The following is an 18,066-nucleotide window of genomic DNA, read 5'->3' on the forward strand; positions in this document are numbered from 1 at the left end:
TTCTATGTTTTAAAAATAGAACAAACTAAAAAATGAATCAGTGATCGAATAAAGGGCAGTGGGGTGAGAAGCTCATTCCCCCGACTCGCTGCGAGGGGGTGGGACAGCCTTGAGTCACCCACGCGCCCTCGCACAGCGGCAAGCCCACTTCCCACCAGCTTTCCAAAGACGGCTGTGATTTCCTTCCGTCTATATTTTTGTCCTAGACTTCGTTGGGTTGATCGATAGAAGAGACAAGCTGACCCACGGCGAGGTCAATACAATTGATTCGACGATTTCGAGGACCGCTCGGAAATCGCCCTCGTTGCTGCGCGCTGGGTGCCGCGTTGCTGCACCCAAAAGGTTTCGGGATTTAGGGTTTCCCGCTCCCCCGCTTAAGTTACCGAACTGGAGCGAGGATGGGGGTAGGTGGACGGGAAGAAGCCTCAAGCCTCACACGAGGGAGCCTCTGGGAACACTAGGTCGGGAGAGTGCTCTCCACACCCAGCCAGCCCGCCAAGCGCTCTCGAAGCTCTGGTAAATTTCGTTCTGGAGTTTCTCGGCCTTGGAATCAGACACCCGCATCTTTTTGCAGCCGGTCCGCTCTCCTTAGCCCTTTGTTCCTCATCTGCGAAATGGGTTTGTTTAAAAAAAATCTTATTTATTGGAGATAAGATTTGTGAAATACCCACGAGGAAGATAATGTTCTAAGAGCTTTCCCACACATCAGCCCACCAAATACAGCAATCCGAGGAGGCAGGCGCCTTCTCAATGATGTCCATTTCCCAGATGAGGAAACTGAGTCATGCAGAGACATACAGACTTGCTCGAGCTCCTACAGCTAGTTAGTCCCTCGTGGAGCTGAGATTCAACCTGGGGATGGTCTAACTTCTTGTCTGGCTTTTAACGACAAGGTCGTAGGTGCACCGCGCATACATACGGTAGGTACAGAGGGGTGATCTGTTTCCTGTACTTCTTTGCCCTTTTGGGAGGAGACATTCCATTTAAACCTTTCCCAGGCAGATCTGCAGCTGCTTTGATCCTTTGGTCCCTTCCTTCTGGAAGCAAATGCAATGGCGGGGGAGGGGGGGAGGGCGGTTTCCGAGTCTGACAAACCTTCTTAAACTGCGAAATCCAGAGCTTTCAAGACTTTTTTTTTTTTTTTTTTGTACGAAGGAAGGAGGGGGACGTGTGTGTATGTAGAATCAATATGGTCCAGACAGCCCTTCACAAAGGGGCTCCAGGCGGGCGCCTCGGCCGCAAGACCCCCGCCCCACCGCCCGCGGCGAATTAATTGGGCCCTGAAAGAAGGGGCGACGTAGCTTCCAGTTAATTAGTCAAGAAATGAATCAAGCCCCAGCGGCCTGGCAAAGACCCCTGGGGCGCGGGTTTTGTGCAAGCCAAATTGGTCGGTGGGGCGCTCCCCTTTGGGCCGGGTGGGGCGCCTCGGGCTGTCCTGCACCCGGCGCCCAGCACCCCGCGCCCCGGAGCGGGCTCGCGCACTCCCGCTCTCCCTCGGGCTCTAGCTTTCCGCGTCTCTCTCCCTTTTTCTGTCTCCCTCCTTCCGCTTCTCTCTTCCCTTTTCGGTCTTTGCCGTCGCCCCCTCTCCTGAGCTTTGCTCGGGGTTTCCCACCCCTCTCCCAGCTGCGTCTCTCTCCAAGTTCTTCGTCTGGGACGTCTCCCTCCAAAGCCTCAGCCTCCGCCTAGCAGATCTGGGGCTGGGTGGTCTGGGAACGGCGCTGGGGATGCCAAGAAGCGCTGACTTGGGGAGACAGGGTGGAAATGAACACGGGCTTTGGAGCCCTTGGCCTGCTATGTGTTCCTGGGTACACGACTCTTCATCCTTGGGTCACCTAGGATCCGGGCTCCCGGCTGCGGTTAAAACACTGAGATAATGCACGGCTTTGAAAGGCTTCGGTAACCCGTGACCCGTGTCCCCATGCGATGAGGACTTAGGACTGAGGCAGGCCTGTGACACACAAGCAACTATTGAGCGCCTGCGGTGTGCCTGCCTTACTTTGTTCCTCCAGCACCTCCTCCGGTCACGCTGCGGTAACCCAGGCAGCGAAGATCCCGGTGTTTCCGTCCAAAGCAGCTCTGTTGGAGGGAAGGAAGGGGAGACACCAATCGTAAACTCACTTATTTCAAGGTCTTTTTGTGCCACGTGCCAGTGCTCTTTTCTGAACTAGAGGGGTGGAACTGGCGGCTCAGAGAAGTGGAGTGATTTTCCTAGAGTCGCACAGCAAAGGGGATGCACGGCTAAGGGTTTCACCCTGAACCAGGCGTTCGGTGCCTGCCCCTTGATCCCGCCAAGAGCTCAGGGGGTCTTCAGAGGTCCTGCTGGCCTGGCACCGAATATTTATGTACAGGAAGAGGGTCGCCAGAATCGCGTTGCCTCCTCCAGCTTAGAGCTAAGGCCCGAATCTCTCTCGGACTGCTTCTTTCCCTCTTTCTTGGTCTTTCGAGCTCAGTCTCCACTTTGGTCTCCCACCCACCAGTCTTTCTGTTTCTCTCCTCCTCCCCCTCGAATCCGGACTCGGAAGTTGAGGCCAGAGTCTCTCCCACATTCTTCCACTTGTCCAGGTAGCTGTTCACATCTCGAGGCTTGGAGCCGGGTTGACATCCAGCTGCCACCAACTGCCAGGATCCGAGCTACAGAAACAAACTCGATCCGATTCCATGCCCTCCCTGCTCCGTCGCCCGCCCGCCCAGCCCCTCCCCAAGCCGCATCCACGGGGTCCTAGGAGCAGACCCCAGAGGATGATTCGATGAATGCCTGCGTTCCAAACAGCAGTCCGGAACCGCGTTTTTTCTTTCTTCTTTTGCCCGCTTCACCGACTTTGGCTTCGCTCAAGGCCCCGAGGTGCCCGCGCTGCGCTTGGCATTCGCTTCCTGCCCCTCGCGGGAGGCCAGGGACTGTGGTTTCCGCTCGCCAAGTCCCTGCCAGGCGCGCACGCAAGAGCTTGGCGAGCTTGGCGCACGCGTTTGGCGCAAACTGCTTTGGGCCTCAGTTTCTCCGCCCCTTTCGGATCAGAGAAGCGACAGACGAAACAGTTGGGAGAGGAGGAATGGCCAACGGATTGGGGGTGGCGGGACCGCGGTTCCCGTGTGTGGAGGGGAGTCAAGACTGGAACCACGGCCGCCCGCCCTCTCCCTCTCCCCCTCTCCGAGGACTGTTATCCACTTCCACGACCCCAGTCTCCCCCAGGCGCGACCTACAGACTGGTGGGGCTCAGCTGGCCGCATGGGTGTGCCCGGCTACCTGGAGGCGAGGACAATCCAGGTCCTAGCCAGCAGGTGCGCGCTCCGGTGCGGGGAAGACTGGTTGCCTGTGGCGCTGCCCGCTCCGCTGTAATTGCTGCTGGCCTTGGTACATTTGCGGCTTCAGACAAGGTGCGTTCCAGCACAGTGTTGGCACACCTGCTACTGCGCTTTAAAAGGGGGCCTGTTAGAGCCCTGGAGCTTTGGAGGAGTCCCTTAACTCTTCTGAGTTTCAGTTGCCCCCTCTGAAAACTGGGGATGATAGGTCCTGCCATAGAGGACCAAGGCAAGGAGCAAATGAGATCACGTGTGTACAGCACTCAGTCTAACCCCTGGCACATAGTAAGTGCTCGTTAAGCGTTAGCTGTTCGGGCGCCCTAATCTCTCTGTCCGTCTCTCTAGATATCAGATAACAATCTATATATCTATCTCTCTCTCTCTATAACTATCTATATATAATAGATACAATCAGTATATACTTAGTACATATTATATATGTATTTACTAAAAGTATTGACTCAGTGTATATATACTTAGTACATCACATATATACTAAAAATATATACTATATATATTTAGAGTATCCTTAAGAACATATTCTTTTTCTTAGAAGACTACCTAGCATATATTAAGCCCTCTCTCCATAAGCATTGCTCTCTTACCCAGTTCCGTTTCCAGCTCAGCCTAAAGCTCCTTGGCCTCCTCCCAAGTTGATCCTACAGTTAGAGCCTTCCTCAAGCCTCCCAATCCAGGTTTAGTGCCGCTGTGGGCTCCTTTCCCAAATCTCAGGATCTCAAAACCGCAAGTGATCCCAGAGAGACAGTGCTCTCTTCCTTCCCTTGCATTGGAGTTCAGGTCCCAGTAGGGCTTGGAGACCAGGTGTCCTGACTTGGGGTCCAATGCCTTTTCCACCCCCACCCCCGCCCCCCGCATCTGCCCCAGGCCGTTTCCATCTCCCGAACTGAGAAAAAAAGTTTGTCAGATCTATTGAGGGAATGGCACTTGTGGAAAATGAAGGAACGTGATTGGGTGCCTGGAGCGTCCTTGGGCAGAGCCCCCGGGGCAAGGAGCTCTGTAAATGGGGAGGGGGCTGCCTGTGACCGGGGCTGAAGGGATTTCAGGCTCCTGGGAGGGGTCCTGGATGCCTCGTGGCTCTCAGCGCAGCTGTGTATGGCTGATGACCCCAGACTCTGAGGCCCAGACTGCAGCTGCCCAATTTGTAGTCAGCAGCAGGAGTCCACCATCCCTTTCCTCAATCCTCGAGGACACTGGGACCACTCCTTCCAAGCCTGAGAGCGGGTGGGGGAGGGGAGTGATGAGAAAGGAAAGTTGGAGAGACGGAGAAGGATGACGAAAGGGAGTGTGGAGAGAGTGAAAGCAAGAGAGAAAGGGGACACTTGGGGAGAAGGGAGGAAGGAGAAAACAGAGGGAGACAGACAGACACCGAGAGATAGACAGAGACCCTTACCCACCCGCAGAGAGGCAGAGAGATAAACTCAGGAGACAAAGAGAAAAACAACTAGAAGCACAGAGAACGAACGACAGAGGAAAATGTGGGACAGAAGGAAAGGGCATGGAAGAGGAATGCCCCAAAGTAGAGAGAAGAGAGATAGTGGGGAAATGATAGCCCAGGGAGGTCTGGGGCAGCCCAGCCACACGCCCTGGCCCCCTCTCCCGACACATGCCTTAACTTGCTAGAAGATTATCCAGCACAGTATAAATGCCTCCATTCAATCATGACTGAGCTACTCCAACTGACCAATTCCCGAAGTAGCCTCCAGCCTTAAGGGAATATGGTTTTCACACCATACGAAGCGTCAGATACCAGCAATTTAGGAGATAAGTTATCATTCATTAGGGGTTTCCAGGGCCCCTACAAGGCCTTTGGGGTAGGGTGGGGGAATGTGTGGCTGAGAGCTTCCGAGTCAGTGTGCCAAAAGACAATGCGCCTCTCTCTTTGCCGTGGGCTAGGCGTGGAAGCCTCTCTCCTCCCCCCAGCACGTAGTCACTCAACCCCACAGGGAAGGTTTGCTTGGTAGGGCCCAGTTGGCCAAGAAGAGGAAACATTCCGCCAGAGTCCTCCAGATTCTCAAGAGTGCACTGGGCGAGATGGAGAGGGGCTGTGCATGCAATTTCTCAGCTGCTCCCTCTGGAGGGGGATGGGGGGGGATGGGGAACGTCCCCAGCTACTCCTGGGAAAGCAGATCTTTGTTTAACCAGGGGAGGGTGGTGAGCGATGAGGAGGGGGTTAGATACTAGAGAGGAGCCTGGTTAAGGTGACGTTTCCCGCCTCCCCGAAGCATCACTCCAACTAGTTCAAATAAACCAGGGCTCGTCTTCCCTCCGGCCCTGCTTCTTCCCTTACTGGCCTCCCGGTCTGCTGAGAAAGGTATTTTAAAAGGACATTTTCATGGTAGCAAATAAAGGGATTTCTTGTCCTTTTTCTTCCTCCTCTTCCTGCTGCTGCTTCTTGGTCTTCTTGCAAGGCTTGTGTTTGCTTCGCTTTAACAAACAGCTGATAGAGTTTGCTTTAAAGGAGCACTAAAAAAAAAAAAAAAATTTGTACACCCCAAGGCAGACCAAGCATTAACCGTGGGCATGCGTGCTCATGTGGATGTGTGTGTGTGTGTGTGTGTGTGTGTGTTTAGGCCTCCTGAGTGGGCTTGTGGTTATAGAGGGGACCTGCTTCAGGTGCAGAGAGCTGGGAGGGGGGAGGGGGAGGAATGCACAGACAGATTTACACCTGTGCTTACAGCTGCCACTGGCAACACTTACAGCCTCCAGAAATGACCCTCGGTGCTGACTTGTCTGGAAGCCATCAGGGTTAGTTTTGAAGCAGGAATCTTCAAGTGGACCAGAGGGCAAGCTCTGCCCACCCCCTCGCACCCCCCTTCCCCGTTGCTGTCCTCAAGTGCCGCTCCCTCCCCACCGCCTGACAACCCCCTCCCGCCTTGTCTGTTTCCTCTATCAGACAAACGTCATCATTTGAATGTCTGATCCCTTTGGTGCTACCGCCTAATGAGGGCCGGGCAGGGTGCAGGGTTTGCAGCCGGTCCATCACAGCCACCCTCCTCCCTCCCGCCGGGAGCTGGGTCTGGCCCCAGGAATCTGTGTGGGATTCCTAACTCTACCCTCCAGCCAGGTTCTGCCCCCTGCCACCAGCCCCACCACAGCCTACTGGCCAGACAGTTGAGTGACTGATAATATCCAGATGCCTCTGGAATCTTGCTTCCAGTCCTCCCAGCGCTTGGCCAGGTCCGCAGAAGTGGGGGCAGTGGGCAGCAGGCATTCTGCCCCAACACTTGTTGCCACCTCTCAGAGGCCGATGAAAGGCCCACTCAGCTGGGTCCTTCAGGACGGGGGACCCTGGAGCCAGGGCACTCAGAAGTCATGTTTGACACCCTTGCTGGGAACTTTGAGTCTCCGACTTTCTCCCCTCAGCCCCACAGAGGTCTAGGAGTCTGGGAGGGAGCAGACTGCAGGCCACGGGCTGCCGGAGAAGCCACAGGGGAAAGCCAAGCACTTTGCCTGAGAATTAGCAGGCACTGGGCAAGTATCTGGCCTCCATTCCATTACTGGTAAAATTGGGAGTGGCTGGGGAGGCAGATCTTTTTATATACCTTGGTTTCACCTTCACAGTGATTTCCTTAACATATGTTTCAGTCATCTACTCACTTTTTTTTTTTTTTTTGGCCGCACTGTGTGGCATACGGGATCTTGGTTCCTTGATCAGGGATCGAACCTGTGCCCCCTGCGGTGGAAGCACGGAGTCTTAACTCCTGGACCGCCAGGGAAGTCCACATCTACTCACTTTTTCAAAACACCTAACTTGTTGAAAATTAAATCTTTAGCTGGATACCGTAAATCAAACTTGTGTCTCACTTCCCAGCAGTAGAAGGAACCCAGAAAATGGCGAGCAGTGGAAAGAAAGCAACGTTACAAGGCTCTGAGCTGGAGGTTCGCTCTCACTTTGCTGATGCTGCAGTGATTGTTAGAAGGGTGAACGAGACAGGTAGGTGGGCGCTCATCTGAGCCTGGACTTAGTCCGAAGGTCCGAAAAAGAATTGAAAGGGGAATGGTTCTCTTCCTCGGGGATTTAGTTCCATATAAAGCTATGTTCAGTTGCCACCCTCGTACCCCCTTTTTTTTTTTTTTTTTTTTTTTGTGGTACGCGGGCCTCTCACTGTTGCGGCCTCTCCCGTTGCAGAGGACGCGCAGGCTCAGCGGCCATGGCTCACGGGCGCAGCCGCTCCGCGGCATGTGGGATCTTCCCGGACCGGGGCACGAACCCGTGTCCCCTGCATCGGCAGGCGGACTCTCAACCACTGCGCTACCAGGGAAGCCCCCTAGAGCTTTTTAATGCTATGGCAGCATCAAGCATCCTGTGCTCTGATTTGGGGTTTCTAGGCTCTGCTCTTCCCTGAGCCTCAGAATCATGGCTCAAACCCTCCCTTTGTTTTCTCCATCACCAAGAACGGCTTCACCACCTTTTTGGGCCACAGAGCCCTTGGGCAATCTCGTGAAACCTGTGGATACCGCCTTGGAGTTCTCTTTTTACAAGACATAGGATTACAATTTTAAATAAAAGCAACATTAAAAATATAATAGTAACACAGTTACTAAATAAATATATATAGTAACGTATATGCTCCTTAGGAACGCATTAAATCACACAATCCAGCCATGGCTCTAATGTTGTACCTTTGAAGTCGGGATGAGCAAAACAACATTTGGGGATCTCAGTTACACCTGTAACGCGATTACGAAAATACCTGTGATTCTTTTGGTGACCAAGTCATAGCCAGTGCGAGTGTTCCCGTGGGTGGTCACCTATATTCATAATGGAAGAAAATACTCATTTCACTGCGAGTCATCCAAGTTCATAGATGCCTGAATCCTATTCGGGGACACCCCTGTAAGAGTTCATTGGAGGACAGCAGGGTAAGAACCGCTGAAGTGTAGAGGGAATGAATTGGGCTCTTGGTCTCTTAGGAAGGTTCTCCTGGGAAAGAGCCATGGCTTTGAAAGCCTGCGCAATCTACAGATCCCATGAGCTCAGGCAGAAAGGAAAGACATTATCAACATCTCAGGGAATATTTCTCAATAGGCCCAGAGGGGAGCGAGGTCTGGCTTGGAACGGTTTGGCTCAGAGAAGGGAATTTTCTCCCCAGAGTGTTCAGCAATGCCTCCATCCTACACACCCACCTCTGGGGTGATGTTCTAGGCAGCTCTGCCCCCTCTAAAACCTCAGCTTTCCCACCTAGACAAAAGATTGCTGCCCCTTCCCCTCCACCAACACCATAACTCCTGCACAGCTCTTTTGCCCCAAAGGGTCTGTGGACAAGTCCGACCTTAGCATTGGGTAACCCCTTCGTAAGGGTGAAGACACTGAGCTGATGCATTTTTTGCTTTAAACAAAGCACTTAGTCAAACCTCTGTGATCAGGGAAGTTGCAAATGGCCCCAGTACAGTAGCTGCCACTGTCCTCGGTGAAATACAGTGCAAAGAACTCTGAGCTACTGGGACAGGCACTTGGAGGCTTGTTTAGGGGATAACCAGAAACACGAAAACTGGAAACTGTCAGAACACCCTCAGGTAAATGGAGTGTAGCTTAACGTTGACTAAGGTGACCTCAGCAGATTCTGGGGTCCCAGTAAAAGGAGAACAAAAGTATTTGTGGACCAGCTACTCTGTGCAAGACCTGTGCCCTGTTCCTGACTTACAGTGGACCTTATCTAAAGGTCCCATTACAGGCTCTAATATCCATTCACTCAACTCATTCATTCCTTAGCAAATGTTTACCAAGGGCCCATATGCATCTCGGTCTAAGGATATAGCAGCGAGCCTAGCACATAAAAATAATTGTCCCCAAGGACCTTCTAATGTGGGAGAGAATAATGAGAAACAAAATAAAGAGGAAAAATAAATGTTTAGTGGTGATGAGTCATATGGAAAAAAATAAATCAGAAAAGGGAGTTGTGAATGGAAGATGGAGGGGGCTTCATTTTTATTTTATTTTTTATTATTTTATTTTATTTTTATTTATTTTTTTGGCCACACTGCACACGCAGCATGCAGGATCTTAGTTCCCCAAACAGGGATCGAACCCGTGCCCCCTGCAGTGGAAGCTCGGAGTCCTAACCACTGCACCGCCAGGGAATTCCTGGGGGCTTCATTTTTAAAGGAAGTGTGAGAGAGAAGACAGCTGCAGGAGACCCACATTTACTTGAACACAATCCTGGATTCTGAGCTGGGCACCCTTTGTCCACCGTCTCCATCATTCTAGGTAGTTCTTATTTTCGTCCCTATTTTATTGTTGGGGAAGGTGAGGCTCAGAGAGGTTAAGTGACTTACCAAGGTCTGCATAAGGCAGAATTAGAATTTGAACCCAGGACTCAATTTCTCTTTCTTCCATACCAGGCTGCCTCTGACACATTTCTGGGAAGACAGAAGAAAGGAAGAAACAGGAAGGTCATGGAGGAGTGGCAGAAGAACACCAAAGAGTAAACTTTACCCTATGAATCATTAGCTCAGTCTTCTAAGACTGGGGAAACTGAGGCCCAGAGAGGAAAAGTAATTGTCCAAGGTCACAAAGAAAAAAAAAAATCCTAATGGCTAGATGTCCTAGCTCATCAGCACCTAGTCTTTTCTTGGCATCGTATGGCAAGTCACTTTGGGTCTCTGGGCCTCAGTTTCCTCATCTATAAAATGGAGCCAAGCAGATCAGTTGCCCACAATGGATGAAAAGGAAAGACAGAATCACTCAGGAGAGAGAATTTATTCTAATGCTTGGCACAGAATTTGTACCCAATAAATATTAGATTTCTTCACTCTTCCTCAGCCAACCTTCTCCTTGGCACCATTTGGTCAGAGTAAGGGTCATATGTCTGTTGGTTTTCATGGTCTGGGCTAGCGGTCTCCAATTTTTTTTTTTTTCTTTTTAATTTGGCCATGCTGCTCAGCTTGTGGGCTCTTAGTTCCCCGACCAGGGATAGAACCCATGCCCCCTGCAGTGGAAGAGAAGAGTCCTAAACACTGGACCACCAGGGAATTCCCTCCAAACTTTTTTTTACTGAAACATTTCCAACGTAAAAGAGTACAGCAACTGGTAGAAGGAATTCCCGTATACCCACCACCACTTCAATAATTATCAACTCATGGCCCATCTTGTTTCATTTACGTACCCTCACTGGATTGTTTTAATGCAAACGCAGACACCATATCATTTCATTTGTAAATACTTTGGTGTGTATCTCCAAAAAATAAGAATAAAAATTTTAAAAAACAACTACAAGACTGTTATCACACACACACACCCCAAAAGCAATGACTGGGTAATCTTATGAAATACCCAGTTCGTACTCAGTAGTTCCCAGTCGTCTCCATTCTTCTTCTTTTATCACAGTTGGTTCATTCCAGTTAGGCTACAGGCAATGTGTCTACATTGTTTTTGATTATATGTCTCTTACATCCACTTCCCATTTCTTTTCCCTGAAAAAATTGTCAATAGAAATAATGGAATCATTCTGGCTGTTGCCATTTGCATCCCTGTAGTGTCATTTATTGTGTTTCTCTGTCCCCTGTATTTCCTACAGACCAGTGGTTAGAAAGAGATGTTTGATGAGCTTCAGAGTCGATTCTTTTGGCAAATCGCCTTCATGGATGGTGGTATGTACTTTTTATTTTTTTCGCTTTTATTATTTATTTATTTATTTATTTTTGGCTGCGCTGTGCAGCTTGTGGGATCTCCCTGACCAGGGATGGAACCCGTGCCCCCTGCAGTGGAAGCGTAGAGTCCTAACCACTGGGAAGCCAGGGAATTCCTGGTGGTGTGTACTTGCATCAAAAGACTTGCAATGTCACTTGTTTTTCTTTTTTTAATTTTATTTATTTTATTTTTATTTTTGGCTGTGTTGGGTCTTTGTTGCTGCACACGGGCTTTCTCTAGTTGCAGCGAGCGGGGGCTACTCTCAGTTGTGGCGCACTGGCTTCTTATTCAGTGACTTCTCTTGTTGCAGAGCACTGGCTCTAGGCGTGCAGGCTTCAGTAGTTGTGGCACATGGGCTCACTAGTTGTGACTCGTTGGCTCTAGAGCGCAGGCTCAGTAGTTGTGGCGCATGGGCTTAGGTGCTCCACGGCATGTGGGATCTTCCCGGACCAGGGCTTGAACCTATGTCCCCTGTGTTGGCAGGCGGATTCTTAACCACTGCACCACCAGGGAAGTCCCACTTGTCTTTCTTCTTGGTTTACGAGTAGCTGCTGATGACTGTTTGTAGGATGGACCCATTATTTCATTAGGGGTTTGCACAACAGTGATATTTCATTTCTTTCATTTCGTCTTCATTTATTATGTGAAATACTCCCAAATTTCTCGAGAGGACACCACATCACTAAACGCTAAGGTTTGAGTAGACACCGTCCGCTATCTAAATTTTCACGCTTCCAAATGATATATCTCTTCTGTTGAATTTGACATATGACATATAATTGAACTGCACTCAACTGGAAATTAAAAGCGATAACGTTTCCAAACAAATGTGCCGGGAATTTCTTCCTGTACTCAGTGGTCAGCCCCTTTCTAATCCAGGGGTGTGCACAACATCATCGGGAATTTCTTCCTTCTTTTTCTTTTTAAAAAAATTTTATGGGAGTATAGTTGACTTACAATATTGTGTTAGCTTCAGGGCTAAGGAATTTATTTCTTAATTCAGTCAGGAAGCCCCTTGCGAACCAAATGAGAAAGGAGCCTGTGGAACTCTCTGAAAATGTTGATCCATCGGACCCCGTCTCTCTCCCCCCTACCCCCCCACCTCCCAACTGTTCACCGGTGCTGGGAGAAGGAAAGGAAGATTCTGCCACAGCTGTGTCCATTTGGGAGGGTCCTGTGCAGAGAGGTTTACAAACTGGAAGCTGCCTCAGGGAAAGGCGAATTGTTTTTGTTTTTGTTTTTTTCACTTTTCATTTTAAAGTACTCACTCCATCAGAGCCAACGGGAGATTTTGAACAAACCACATTGCCCTCAGGTCTGCTTCTCGAAGGAGGGGATTTACTCTTCACCCCTCCCCCCCATGAGTGTTCACAGCAGAATTAAGGCTAGGGAATCTGGCAGGGGCTCCCTTGCTGAGGGGAAGGTGTGTCTGTGCCCTTTTGCAAGGCTTTAATCACTTGTTTATAGAGGGGGAAGGAAAAAAAAGAAACCAGAAGGAAGACAGTGGAAGCTGTTCAGTCTTGGGTTCCCTCCCAGGCAAACCCTCTCACACCCACCCGCCCTCCATACGCTGGGGACCAGCTCAGCTTTCCTTTGTCCTGGGTTCCAGAGCAATGGGGGTTGGTCCCCTGCAGAGCTGAGCCTGACGGTGCGTCAGCGGTGACCGTGGGTCTGCCCCGGGTGTACCGATCCGCAGGCCCGAACCACCTTTAAGTATTTACAAATCTCACCCTCACCTCCTCACACACATATACCCCTTTTCGTACCTATTCTCATCACCATATTTCCCAAGCTGACACGGGACCCATGTTCCAAATAAAACCTTCACTATTATTTTCACATAAATATTTATCTAGAGACACTGGTGTCCTATGGGGAGTTGAACTTGGAAACCAGAACTGGAGGTGAACCTACTTTCAACTATAAACTATTTGGAAGTGTGTCATTTATGGATGTATTTCCCATTAATAAAGAAGCGCATTAAAAAAAAATGCTCATGGGATAAATCTGAAATCTAGAGAAAAACTTAATAACAACTCTAATAATAATCACTTTCCTTTTGTTCCCGATATGTATAACGATATGTTATACATATCGTTAAAATAAATAGAAGTATTATTTCCTTTTGAGTCGGTTGTGTGTATATGTACAGGGTATCAAATGTAAGAAGTACAAAATGGTAGGGTGAAAAGTAATTCTCTCTCCTATAACTCTCTCCTACTTCCTCTCCTCATGAGTCACCATGGTAATGACATGTATCCTAGTTATATTAATATACGTGTGTGTATACATATATATATATACAAGTGTATGTATAGTTTTGACTGATGCATCACTTTCTTTTGTTTTGTGAAATATATTCATGCCAGAATATATTTTTTCAGGATTCCTTTTTAAATAAATTAATATACATGGAATGTCTTTTAATAATTTATATTTCATTCAACATGTAAGGAACCAGCCTATCAAAAAAGAGAGACTAAGCTAGACAAAAATGGGCAATCCACAGGGAAATAGTAGCATGTGGCAGCTCGGGGTAAATTACAAATATCTGCTATGTAAACAGTAAATCTGTTGGGCCAGGTGTTACCCAGACACAAGCCATTTTCCCTTCACCTTTATCAATAATAAATGCAGTCCCCCATCAACTGGACCTCAAGACTTTTGCCTACACTGCAGACAGATCTTGCTAAATGGACAGAAACTGCCAGGCTGAGCAACTGTACTGAAAACATTGACATCTTGAAACCCTCAGCAATTTGGCTATGTATTTAAGGGTGTTGGCCCCCAAAGGTTCCGGCCGAATCCTCCATGCTTTTCACTGGCAAGGAGCGCCGCTTTACTGTGCCCGTGATGCTGGATAGGTCTTTAAACGAGCCTTCTACAGTCCCTCCGTGGTCAGGGCAGTCTACTGCTCTGCCGTCTCCAATCCATTTGCGATGGCTGTAAAAAGCCACCTTCCGATGCTAGCAGTAAATCTTGCCCTCCCATTCAAAAAGGCTGACAAGAGGGAAGCAGCTTGAGTCTTCACCCCAGCCTTGCAAACTTGCCGTCCTGCTGTGCACGCTTGTTTTCTGTGTTCGACAATGTGTGATCCTTTCTCCCCACCATGGTTCTTCCCTACGGTGGGCCGAGTGCAGACTTAAGCCATCGAGTCTGAAGTGTGGTTCCATAGCGATGCAAGAAAGTCAGACTGGATTCCTTGCCACTCGGGCTGATGGCTGTTCAAATCACACAGTCCCTCTCTTTCTGTCTTTGTGAAAATGGTGAACTTTTGCTGGCAAACAGGTTTTTCTGGCTGATTACCCTTCAGATGGATGTTTCTCTTGACTGAGGGAAGCCAGGGCCTTTCAGGAATGTTTGTAGTTGTTTGGAGGAACCCCGGGACTTGGGTATAGACCCGTTTCTGAACCTACCTCTTAGGGTAGTCGCTGCCCCATCTGGTCAAACAGTCTTAGAAAAACAGCATTGGCTGGACTTACTGATCAGAATATCATGACCAGGTCAGACAGGGGAACTGGCTGAAAAGCTAGCTATGGGTTTTGAGTGCAAATAACTGGCTTCAGATTCATCTCTTCTTGATATTGTGAACAAGTCAGCCAGACAACCTCTCCGACCCTCAGCATCTATCAAACGGGGCTGAAGCTTCCTGTCCTATCTCCTGGAGCCCGTGGATAAAATCCTCTGCAAACTTAAAGTACAGAATGTTTGGAAACTGGTATTGTTATGCTGGTGATCACAACAATAAGGGAGACACCTCTCGGGAGTGAAATAGATTGACACTTGTAAAACACGTGGGAATCTTCCGGCTCTCCGTGCTGTAAAAGTGTGAATCTCAGGGAGCTTGAGAGATGGAGCAGTAGGATTGCTGTACCAGTGAATGTACAGATAAGCTGCTCTTCAGATGCGTACAATGATAAATCCTAGGGCATCACCTCTCCGAGAAAGAACTGGGTGTGTAAATGTAGCGGCATAAACACACACTCACACACATTCAAACACACGCAGGATTGAAAGCTATCAGACACGTGGAATTTTTATCATTTCGTGTCCTTGTCCAATCTGCTTCCTTACAGCAGCCAGAGGATGACTTCAGAGTCCAAATCATTGTCACGCTACATATATTTCCAAAAGCTTTCCATTGTTCTTACGAGAAAGACCAAAAATTCTCAATAGACCTGCGAGGTCTTCTCCACCTCAATTTGTCTCAAGTTCTCAGTCATTATTTTCTGCTCTTGCCTTGTGGTAGATTGAATTATTGAACCCCAAACCTTCACACCCCTGTATCCATGCTCTTTGCCTTGTGTCTTGGTGGTTTCACTCATCTAAGATTAAGGTAACTTCCCTGACCTTGGTCCTTGGGCTTGGTCATGTGACCTGCCTCAACCAATCAAAAGCAGGTAGAAATGATAAAAAGGAATGAAATTGTGCCATTTGCAGAGACATGGATAGACCTAGAGACTGTCAGAGCGAAGTAGGTCAGAAAAAGAAAAACGAATACTGTATAATATTGCTTATATGTGGAATCTAGAAAAATGGTACAGATGAACTTATTTGCAAAGCAGAAATAGAGACATAGATGTAGAGAACAAACATATGGATACCAAGGTGTGGGGGGAGGGTGCGATGAACTGGGAGATTGGGATTGACATACATACACTACTATGTATAAAACAGATAACTAATGAGAACCAACTGTATAGCACAGGGAACTCAATGCTCTGTGGTGACCTAAATGGGAAGGAAATCCAAAAGAGAGGGGATATATGTATATGTACAGCTGATTCACTTCACTGTACAGTTGAAACTAACACAACATTGTAAAGCAACTATACTCCAAAAAAAATTAATAATAAAAAAAAAAGTGGGCAGAAATGACAGTGGGCAATTCTGACCCCAGGGCTTAAGAGGCATTGAATGTTTCCACTTGTCCTCTTGTATGTCAGTTACCACTGATTGAAGACCTTTCCCTGAATAGCTGTTGCCCCTTCAGCCTGGCTCCCACCCAGAGTGAACACACATGAATGGAGCCAACTGGACCACAACCTATGTTTGGGAGCTAAGCCCTGTCAAACTGGCAGCTTGAAGCTGAGAAGCCTAGGTGAGTCCAACCAAGATCAGCCAATCTGAAAACACATGAGAAACCAATGCTTCTTGGTGATGCCACTGAGGTTTTTGTGGTTGCTCGTTTCACAGCAGTAGCTGACTGATACAAGATACTCTGATTTTCACCACTTCTTCTTGCCATACTTTCTCTTCCACAGGCTCTGGGTGTTCCCCTCATCACCTGAGTAACTCTTACTCATCCTTCAGATCTCAGCTCAAAGCTCACTTCTCTTGAGAAGCCTTTTCTGACCCTGCAGGTTAGGTATAAACCCTCTATTCTATACCCTTCATGGCACTTATCAGAGTTGTACCTTTATGGGATGATTCAGTCATTATCTGTCTTCCTCCTTAAGGCTCTGTGAGCTCAGGAACCCTTTTGTTTGATTTACATTGTATCCCCAGTTCCTAGCACAGAACCTTTCCAGGCATGTAGTAGACACTCAGTACATTTTGTTCAATGAATCAATGAACAAAGGGGTTGAACACAATTTCTCCAGGTTAAAAATATTTTAAGTCTAAGACAAACAGCTTAATGGTCTAAAAGACCAGTATAGAAGGAAAGAATAAAGACATGAAACAAAGAAAAATATGTACATAACAGCACATTAACAAAGGTGACTGAAAATAAGATTGAGTTGGTTGCATTCACCATTCATTCATTCAAGTACATGCCAGGCCCTTGGAGTCTGCTACACAGTGCCAGGGAAGACTTCTAGAGTGAGTGATCCTTGGGCTGAGTCTTGAAGATTCTAGTGTCAGAACATGAAAAGCTGTGGAGATTTGAAGGAGGGAATGATGAACTCTGGGGTCATGGAGGAATGCGTTGCTTGGAGGACACTTTTGAACTGGACCATATAGGTGAGCTGGATTCTCCAGGTCAGATTGGAGGCAAAGCAATATATTCAAGACAGAGGGAATAGCACACAGAAAGGTGGATAGGGGCATGAAAGTGTTTAGAGGACGGCAAATTGTTTGATGGTATGAACCAGGAAGGGTGAGGGCGTGAGTGCCTGGCTGGTTGGCAAATAATGAGGATTAATATTTATTGAGCCTTAAGGTAAGTCGAGGACTTACCCTGTGCTGTGTCAAACACTGGACGCATAGCACACCCACCTCCACCATCACCCACCTAGCCTCACCCACCTCCACCATCAAGGAAGTTGGTACTGTCATCCACCTGGTTTACAGATCGGGAAACTAAAGCACAGAGAGGTCGAGTAACTTACCCAAGGTCACAAGGGGAGGAAGCGACAGGTTAGTGCCATTAGACAATCCTGCAGCAGCCTGTGGAACTCTGGGCTTAGCAGTTAGGGCGGTGTTCTCCAGCGAAGGCAAATCATGGAAGGTTATACATAACGGAGGTCAGTGGCCGGCCGTGGAACCGGTGGGAACTAGGTTAGGGACAGTAGCTCAGGGCATGCATTGGCTAAACTGAAACAAACAAAAAGAAGGGGTTCAGGGCAGGGGCTGATGACTCAGCCTAGTTAGAGGTCAATTTAACAAGTGGTCGTGGCTCTCCTGAGAAGTCCTCAGAAGTGGGAGAGGACTTGGAGTGGCAGCTTGTGGGAGAAAATGAGAGAAGCAGTGAGATGCTCGGGAAAAGGTAAGGAGGATCTAAGTAAATATTTGGATGCCGGGGTGGGGGGGAAGGGTGTGGGTAAGGGGGGGAGCCCATTGATTTTTTTATGCTCAGACCTCAGTGCAGGAGTTAATGGGAAAATCCATAACCCAGGGTTATGGAGTATGGGTGGAGAGAAGTCAGATGGAAAAGATAGAGGTATCAGAAGGAAGGGCTAATGGAACCACACGGGAGACATTAAAAGGCAATAAATCTGGCAGCCTGGATGGTATTTACCCAGGAATTCTGCAGAGGATGGTTAACTCTTAGAACCCTGCTCACCTGGGGCTGGAGCTGGAGGGACCCACGTGGGCTTCCAACAAGGGGTTTGGATTCACCCTGAGAAGAATCAGATGGGAGAGGAGATGTGTTTCTAGGCTGAGGGCCGCCCAGG

This window comes from Orcinus orca, chromosome 15 (assembly GCF_937001465.1).
Source record: "Orcinus orca chromosome 15, mOrcOrc1.1, whole genome shotgun sequence".
Taxonomy (NCBI): Eukaryota; Metazoa; Chordata; class Mammalia; order Artiodactyla; family Delphinidae; genus Orcinus; species Orcinus orca.